The sequence below is a fragment of the Sciurus vulgaris genome (assembly GCF_902686455.1).
Source record: "Sciurus vulgaris genome assembly, chromosome: 1".
Classification (NCBI taxonomy): Eukaryota; Metazoa; Chordata; class Mammalia; order Rodentia; family Sciuridae; genus Sciurus; species Sciurus vulgaris.
This window is the reverse complement of record NC_136461.1, coordinates 30,329,541-30,339,309: the sequence shown is the minus strand read 5'-3', so window position 1 is coordinate 30,339,309 and position 9,769 is coordinate 30,329,541.

The window sequence follows — 9,769 nt, the reverse complement described above, 5'->3', positions numbered from 1 at the left end:
ACTGGGGATGCCGCTTAGTGGTAAAGGGTCCTGGGTTCAATCTCCAGCGCTCACCTCCCCCAAATCCTTAAGTTTCTAGGGATTATTTGAGAGTATATAAGATCTTTTGGAGAAAACTTTGAAATGCTAATAAAACTGCTAATCTGAATAAATGGAGTGACATTCCTATTCTTGAATGAGATGGTTCAATAGAGATTAATTTTCCCAAAATCTACAAATTCAATGTAATTTAATAAAAATTTCAGTTGACATTTTAAGAATTAAACTTACTCTACAACTTACAAGAAGTAATACAAATTCCTAAATGGTTTGATCAACTTCTGTTTAAGTGATTGCCCAAATATTGACACATGCATATCTGAGAAAATACTAGACAACAAAGGAGCATCTTAATGAGAGATTATTTAAAATGCATATTAAGAAAACCGGTTCACTATCAGGATAAAAAAGAAAGTATCCCTGCCTAAACTGAGATATACAAAGATAAGCACTACCTGGTTTAGTAGACTAACAATTGGAAGGTAAAGTATAAAGCTGATAAAAGAAAATGGAAGAAAAATATTTTTGTGACTTAGGACAAGGAAGAACTTTTAGTTAATGTGCGAATTGGAGCAATTATGGGACCTCTCTTTGTACTTATAATAGGCTGGCAAAAAAAAAATGAGAAAGTTGGATAATGTCAAATGATGATGGGGTCATGAGGATACAGAAACCTCAGAGGTGCTGTTGAGAATGTAGCTTGGGGCAGCCATTTTGGACCACTCTGGTCCAGTTATATGCAGACCTCCCAAGTACGGGCAGGCAGAGGCTAGCAGGGAAGAGTCAGAGAGTCAGGAACCAGCTTGCAGGTGGAGAGGTATAAGCCCCAGGAGGCATGGTGTCCATGTCTGGAGGATCCACCCTGGTGGTGGTGGGGCAGGCGCTGGTGAATGGAGTGGCACAGAGAGACAGTCAGAGTGTTGAGGCTTATTCACCTGCAGGGCAGTGCAAGACCTGAGGTGTGCAGAGCCCTCACTGGGAAGGCCCTACCTTGGTAGGAACTGGGCTAGGGCTGTGCACTCACAGGGGTGGATGTGGTCAGGACACAGCTGGGCAGAATGCTGATGGATGTTTCATACACATGCATCTGGCAGTAGGAGGAGGTAAAACGAGCACACTGGAACCAGGATGAGGAGCTCCTTCCACCTGCACTGTCCCTCTGACAGCATTACTGACAAAGTTCAACACTGTTCTCACTTAAAGGAGGATGGCTTAAAAGGACCAGGTTGGGAGTTAAGAGGTAACATGGATAATTGTCACATCTAGCTATGGGTGATGGAAGACAGTCGGTGCCATATAAGTTTATGGGATACTACTTAGCACTACTGATAATACGCAATAGCACGGATGATAAGGGGATGGTGGGGAGCAACCTGCCTAAGGAAAAGAAATTTGCTGAACATTCCACCAGTTTCTGAAAGTAGGAGGTGCCGTGGATTGATGTACAATAGCAACACCTGTAGTAGTAATTACTACTTCACAAGTTGTGAAGAAGTTGCAGAAGAAGCCTAGCAAGCAGCTCCTGTAAAATAACCCTCAATGACACTGGCCCCTTAGCTAATGCTTGCTGTGCCAGTGCTAAAATGGGGAGTCTACAATCTCAATTTGTGTGTGCACCTCAAAACTCCATAGATTGATAAAAGACTACCACTAAAATCAGGAGAATCTGCAAAATATAAACTGGTTTAAAAAAATTTGCCTCAACAGAACCAAAATTTCTCTTGTGGGTTTGATAAAATCACTTCCCATACTCAGTCTCAGGCATGTCCATGGCCCAGAGGGATCTTACTGAACTGACCTTATGATGGCTGATTTCCATCCCAGGGAGGACACATGTCTGTGAGTGTGGAAGTTTAGATTGGAGCAGCCTATTTAGCCTGATGCTCCTGGTACTGGGTACCAGTTTGAGAGAACTCTCACATGGTATTAAAAGGGGACATATGAAAGACCTTTCAGAACAGGGCATGGAGGTGGAGAGTTATAGGCAGTCTAGGTGCCCATCTGTCCCTGGGGAAATGGATGCATGTAACAGAGAAGAGTATATACAGTGCAGAAGTTAGAAGTGCGGAAATTAGAAGCACAGATGACATGCACATGCAGAGATGGATCTTTATAAAAATAGAGTGCTAGGGGAAAAGGCTGAATGAAGTCTAGAGCATGTTGTGTACAAAATTTAAAAATATAACCCACAAAATAAAGTCACACGTTTTACAAGAATATCTATCTACATGCACATATCAAATGTTTTCAGAGGTCTTTTTTTTATGGTAATGGGGATTGAACCCAGGGGTGCTTTACCAGACCCTCAGTCCTTTCTGTTATTTTTTCATTTTGAGACATGGCCTCACTAAGTTACTTAGTGCCTTGCTAAGTTGCTGAGTATGGCCTTGAACTTGCGATCCTCCTGCCTCTTCAGAGGTTTTTCTTTAATGAGGTAAGCACAAGTGGGAAATGAGCTAAAAGTGAATACGTAGAGCTAGGGTTGTGGCTTAGTGGTAGAGCGCTTGCCTAGCATGTGCTGGTTTCAATTCTCAGCACTGCATACAAATAAAGGTCCTCTGACAACTAAAAAATATTTTTTAAAAAGTGAATAAATAAATAAAACAAGAGTGAGACCCTGCACAGGTCGATGATAAACGCAGGGTATGAACTAAGAACAAAGGAATTTGGTCCTTTGTTCCTGAGATTAAACAAACCTTCCTCATTCCAAGATTAAGGGTATGCTACCACCAAATGGGCTTCAACTGATAAATATGATGTAGAAGTAAATTGAGAGATCCAAATTAAGTTGTTGGTATTACATCAAAAGGAAGGGAAAATAAAACATCTTAGGAGCCCTGAACTCACACCATCAGGCTAAAGCTGCCTAGTTCTTCAATGCCAATCCTTCTGCAGGGTGATAGTAACCTGTATGCACACACAACATGTCCTGTTGTGTCTGACAGAACATCTGTACTTAGGCATTGTGATTATTAGGGATAATTAGAATTCAGAATCCACTTGGAATTTTCCCTAAGCTTTCCTCTCTATGGAGTCTCTTATGTAAAAATAATAAAGTTCCCATTCACATTTGAAGTAAGGATGGGCAGGGAGGTATGCACTGAACTCAGGCAGCAGGAGAATTAACATGTAGGTAGTGGCTGCTGAGAACCCCATCTTGGGAAAGAGGTCCTTACCTGATGGAGGTGTTCCTCCAGGTTGTATTACTGCTGGTCATCCTTCGGTGTCCCCCATGTCCACCAGGTCACTAGGATGCTGGATACCACCACTCTCAGAAGCCCTGGGAAAAGCCAGGTCCGTCATTGGTAGGGACCTGGGACCCCCACATGGAATATGGGTACCATAAGGCCTGATGAGGGCGGGTTGGGGCAGGTGTTCCAGCAGAGGCAGGGTGTGTCTATCTGGACCCCAGGCCCAAGCATCTAGGGGAGGAAGTAGGGTGAGGGTGAGGGGCAGGGATAAAGGGAGGGGTGTGGGAGAAGAGGGGAGCGAGTCGGAAGGGGCGGTGAATAGAAGAGAGAGGGAGAGGTGGAAGGTAGGTGGCAGGAGGAGGAGGACAGGCCAGGGTGGAGGTGACCCATGCAGGGAGATGGGATGAGGAGAGACTGGTAAGAGGAGGGAGACAGTCTGGGAAGGAGATGGGGAGAGAACTAATTTGGTGTAAGTGACTGGTGACTGAGGAAGGCACAGGGTGATGAGACAGAGAAGGCAGAGGGACAAGAGGCAGGACAGGAGGAAGGGAGGAGGAAGAGGAGGATGAGGAGGAAGGGGGCCCAGCCAGTGCAGGGGTGGAGGTGGGATGAAGAGGAGGCTGAGCGCGAATGAGGCGGGGCATCTTCTTCTGCATGACTTTCAGTTGAGAAATGACAGTCCACACGCTGGGTTCTGGGTTCGGTGCTCTGCATTCTTTCTTTGCTTGATTCCTGATGACTCAGATTCTGTTAAAAGAGAGTCCAAGATTCTAGGGCACTTTTTGTAGGAAGAGACCTTTTACAACCACAAATACAGCTTTCTTCATCTTATAAATGATGAATTTAAAGCCCAGTGAGATGTCCAAAGTCACCCAACAGTTTGTTAGAGGTGCAGTTTGAACAGAACCCAATCCAGAGTACATAAAAAGAATCCCAGGCTGACCAGGCAGTGGGTCAAAGGTGCAGAGCTCTCCAGGGGGCGGAGGGGAACCCTCTCACCAACAGGACCCACTCTAGACAGAGTGGAGGAGGTTATTCTCCTTACATCCTTTAAGGAATCCTGAAGGCACCTTACATTCCTGTTAAGTCACTGCCACAACCTGCAAGGAGCCCCTTGTTTCCCCACTGTGAGAAATTCCTAGGGAAAAGACTGAACATGAAGAACACCCTAAAAGGTGATGTCATAGAAGTATAGAGTAGAATAATAGTCACTAGAGGTTAGGAAAGAGGGGAGAAGGCAAAAGAGGGAGGTTGGATAATGGTTACCAAAACACAGATAGGAGGAATGAGTTCTAGCGTTTTCCAGCACAGTAGGGTGACTATAGTATACAATAATTTAGCATATTCTAAAAAGAACTACAGGCCTGGAGTTTGAAGTTTCCCAACATAAAGAAGCAATCAGTGTTTAGGGAGATGGAAGTGTTCAATACCCTGACTTGATCAGTATACATTATAAATATGTATCAAATTTTCACATTATACCCCATGAACACAATTAACATGTGCCAATTAAAAACAGAAAAAAGGAAGGAAAGAAGGAAAGAAGGAAGGAAGGAAGGAAGGAAGGAAGGAAGGAAGGAAGGAAGGAAGGAAGGAAGGAAAGAAGGAAGGAAGGAAGGAAAGAAGGAAGGAAAATACTAGTACAGACACCTAGGGAAGGTTTTGGACCAGAAGGGGTCAAGGAGAGCTTAGGGTCTCCCTCTGTTCCATGTGTTAGGCTCCCACACGGTTCTCATCATTTTCTCATTAAAAGCTCACAGAGCAGAGATGTTACCTCCATTGTAGGGAGCTCAGTGCTGATAGGGGAAGCCCAGGGTGCCATGGAAACACGAGGGAGGGTGCCCATGCCAGTCTTGGTAGTTCAGGAAAGAGAAAGACTTCTCGGAGGACTTCCATAAGAATGGGAATTAGCTGAGCTAAAGAGATGGGGTTGTTACGGCAGCAGCATCCAGGGAAAAGAAATAACACTGAAGAAGACCCAGCAGCAAGTGAGAGCAATGGAGGCTTAATTGAATTTACAAATTCTTATGAGTGGGGTTTTAGGGAGTATCTGCAAGACATACAGCTAGAGATCTGAGCAGTGGTCTTTTCTGGAAGGGCCACCTTAAGGAGCACGGATTTTATTTTATGAAAGCTTTTAAGAAAGACATCATTAAAAACATGTCTTGGAAACAATCACTCTGATTCCAGTGTGTAGAAATGTTGAAGGAGGACACAGGAAGTTTAGTTAAGCTGCACAAAATAAGGAAAGAAAAGTTGCAAGGTTGACTTGGACACAGCATGGGGATAGAGGGGAAAATTCGAGAAGAAATAGGTAGAATGTGGTTGTGATCTAAAGGCAGAAGTCATTTCTGACTTAGGGAACAGGGTGGAGCAGGGGACACTGGAAGAGCAGGTTTGTTTGAGGGGGCATGGAATAAGAAGGTGGTAGTTTCTAGTTTTGACCTATTAAGAATGGAGTACATTGTGGGGCATCCGTTGAAACTCAGAGGGAGAGTTGGTCAGAAACTCAGGGGAGAGATGTGAACAAGGGATGTCAATTTGAGAGGCATCTGAGAAATGCGATCTTCAAAAAGTATGAAAAGAGAGACAGTATTGAAGAACAAGGATCGGTAGTTATGGTACAAGACAGGTTGAAAGAAGTCCACAAAGGAGGCTAGAAATAGGACCCAAGGGAAGAGAGTGTTTTAAGGTAAAGGATAATAGGGGCTGGGGTGTGGCTGAGTGGTAGAACATGTGCTTAGTATTCACAAGGCCCTGAGGTTGACGTCCAGCAAATAAAAACAATAAAACAAAACAGAAACAAACCCTCCCAGATATGGTTGAATCATTGTTGATAAGGATGCTAAAATATTCAATGGAAAAAGGACCATCTTTTAAACAAATTATGTTGGAAAACTGAATGTCCACATGCAAAAGAATGAAATTGGATGCTTACCTAACATCTTGCTAGAGTTTGGATCTTCAATATACCCCCAAAGGTCCTTATATTAAAGACTTGATCCCTGGGGTGGCAATGTTGGGAGGTGGTGGAGTCTTTTAGAGCTGGGGCCTACTGGGAGATCTTAGGTCACTGAGACTGTGCCCTTGAAGGAAATCATGGAACCCAGACCCCTATTCCTCTTTTTTGCTTCCTAGCTATGAGGTGAATGGTTTTGTTCTGCTACACATTCCCGCTATGGTGTACTGCCTTGTCATAGGCCCAAACAATAAGGCACTTGATCACAAACCAGAACCTCCAAAACTACAAGCTAAAATAAACTTTTTGTCTTAATAAATTCATTATTCAGGGATTTTGTTGTAGTGATGAAAAGCTGATTAATACATGTCATACACAAAAATTAATTAAAATGGATCAAAGACCTAAATGTAAGAACTAAAACTATAAAACACTTAGAAGAAAGAATAGGACAAAAATTTCATGACATTGAATTTGGCAATGATTTGTTGGATGTGACGCTAAAGGCATAGACAAAAAAGAAAAAAAATAGACATATTGAAGAATAGGGGTGTAGCTCAGTGATAGAGTACTTGATTAGCATGTGTTTGAGATCCAGCACCACAAAAAAATTTTTAAAAAGACAAATTGGACCTCATGTAAAAATGTTTGTGCATCAGAAGGTACTATTGATAAAAAAGGCAACCCATGGAATGGGAGAAAATATTTGCAAGTCATATATCTGATAAGGATTGATATCCATAGTATATAGAGAACTCCTAAAACCCCACAACAATAACAAAAATCTAATTTAAAAATGGTCAAAATATTTAAATAGGAGCTTCTCCAAAGAAGTTATATAAGTGAAAAATAAGCAGATAAAAATGTGCTCAACATCACTCATCATTAGGGATGTGCAAATAAAAACGACAGTGAGAAAGTAACTCACTCTCATCAGGATGATTACCATCAAAAAATGGAAAATAAAGCCAGATGCCATGGAGCAGACCTATAGTCCCAATTGCTCAGGAGGCTGAGGCAGAAAGATTACATATCCGAGGCTAGACTTGGCAACTTAGCAAAATCCTGACTCAAAATAAAAAATTAAAAATGGCTGAGGATACAGCTGAGCAACAGAGCACCTCTGGATTCAATCTCCAGCACCACAAATAATAGTACCTGTAACATGTTAATGTATACCTTTTTTACATTACATCTGATTATTGCTTAACAGAGATTCTTAGCTAAGAAATTTCTGAGTCGAATGGCATAAATATTTTAAAGGCTTTGATACTTTTTCCAAGCTGCATTTTGGAAAGGATGTTGGCAAAGTACTCAGGAGAAATGTAATTCACTGAAACACATTTATAAGAAAACAAGAGAGACTAAAATAAATAAGCTCTAAACATAATACTCAAGAAGACAGGAAAGTATGACAAACACAAATAACATCTAGAAAAAAGCACAATGTGTCCCAATTAGGAATAATATAAACAAACCCATGATACATGATACAGATACATGGCAGGACTCTTCTCTGCTTTTGAGAATTTTACAAAATAAAGATAAGAGAATAATCTTTCTTTGTTTTGTTTTTGTGAAGGATAATCTTGAAAGCAGTCATACAGAAAAGAGAGACTATTAATTGGGCTAATAACAGACCCTTTTTCCTTTCATTTTTTTGGTGCTGTAAATTAAACCCAGTCCTCTCATATGCTAAGCATGCTCTTTGCCATTAAACTACACCCCAAGCCTTTTCAAAAATAGCATTTTAGAGGCTAAGGAATCACTGAGGAAAAATAAATGTGAATTTAGAATTTTATACCCAGTTAAAATACAAGAGTAAAGGGGAAATACAGAAAAAAAAAAAAAAAAAAAAAAAGAATTTACTACACAGACTTGTTGAAAAACTACTGAGGGATCATTTATTTTATTTATACACAAAATACTTTTATAAGGCTTACTGTGTGCCAGGTTCTATTCTATATATAGTAATTATTTGATCCTTAAAATAACCGATGAAGTAAATGTTATTAACATCCTTCTTTCACAAATGGAGGCACCGAGGCACAAAGAAAATGAATTAGTTTGCTCAAGGTCACGCACAGAGGGCAACAGAGCTGGATATCACGCCCAGGCGGACGGTCTGGCTGCAGAGTTGGTGCTTTCACCACTACGTAAGCTGCCTCTGCTCCGGGAGGCCAAAGACATTAAACTCAGAAGGAAAAGGGAAATATAAGAACGAGTAGAAGGAAACTGTCAAATGCGCAGGTTAATCCAAACTTGCATTGTGTATTTACAACATTAATAATAATGACAAATTTGGGGCCACATTAAAAACATGACAAAATGAAACCCATAACATGGAACATGGGAGAAGGAAAACTAGAGTCAGTGTTCTACCCTCCAATGTTAAGGAGGGGCACAATTATAGTCTTCGTTAAATTATGTATGCTAACAAATCAAAAAGAGAAAATTGACTACTAACTCTGTAGAGGAAATGAATAATAAAACACAATCCAACCGAAGAAAAGAAAGGAGAGAAAGGGAAACCTCCGCTAAATCCAACAGATCTTGTTCAAGGAACTTGACAAGTTAAGCCTGCAGTTTGTCTGAAAGAATAAAGGGCTTTAAGTAGCGAAAACCATTTTTTAAAAAGCTGGAATACTCAAAAGTGTGTCATTATCACAAAGTTATAAGAATCTGCTAAAGTTCTCATGAACTAAAAGTTTCTTAATAGAAGTTAAAATCAATGAACTAATTCTAGAGCATCAGCACTAAAAATCTAATAATGTGGTGTTCAGTGAAAAAAGGAAAAGGCCAAAAGGTAATCATAATGCAATATGATTGATGTAAAAAATTTAAACACTGTGAACATCCAGGTAATTAAAGCACAAAACCTACAGGAACAATACCCAGGAACTCAGGCTGGGAGAGACAGGCCCCGAGGCTTTAGCTGCATCTGCTGTTTTATTCCTTGACAACAACAAAGATCTGAAGCTCATATGGGAAAATTTTTAACATCTACTTAACCTCAATAGTGAGGAAAGAGTTGTCTGTTGTATTTTCTGAGTTTTTCCGTGCGTCTAAAATGTTTTATGCTATGAAAATATTTAAAAATTTTTTGAAATCTAAAAACAGAATCCAAGACAAAGGAAGAGATGGAGAGAGGAGGGCGGAAGCCCTCAGAGTTGGGAGAACTTTGCTGAAGCCCGTTCCACAGCGTCCCCCATGTGCCCGGCAGACATCAACCCCCTTCCCCAACTTGGGGCAAAAGTCCCGGGACAGCTCAACTGGCACAGTCCTCCTAGAGAGCCCACTGTCTCTCTAATCATGGGCGTCCTTTCTCCAAAGATGCCAGCTTGGAGGGGAGGCCTGCTCTTAGGCGAAGGATGTGGTGGAAACGTTGACGCTTTCTCTCTTCACAGACTTAGTGATGAGACTCCATCACTGATTCCTTCTTAATCTCCATTGCCTGGGGTTTTTCCTCTTCAGGTCCCCAGGCTCTGATCCCTGATTAATTTATGCCACTTGAAGGGGAGGGTCAATCATATTATTGTCTTTATAAATGATCCTTCCACTGAGGGACACCGGTCCCCCC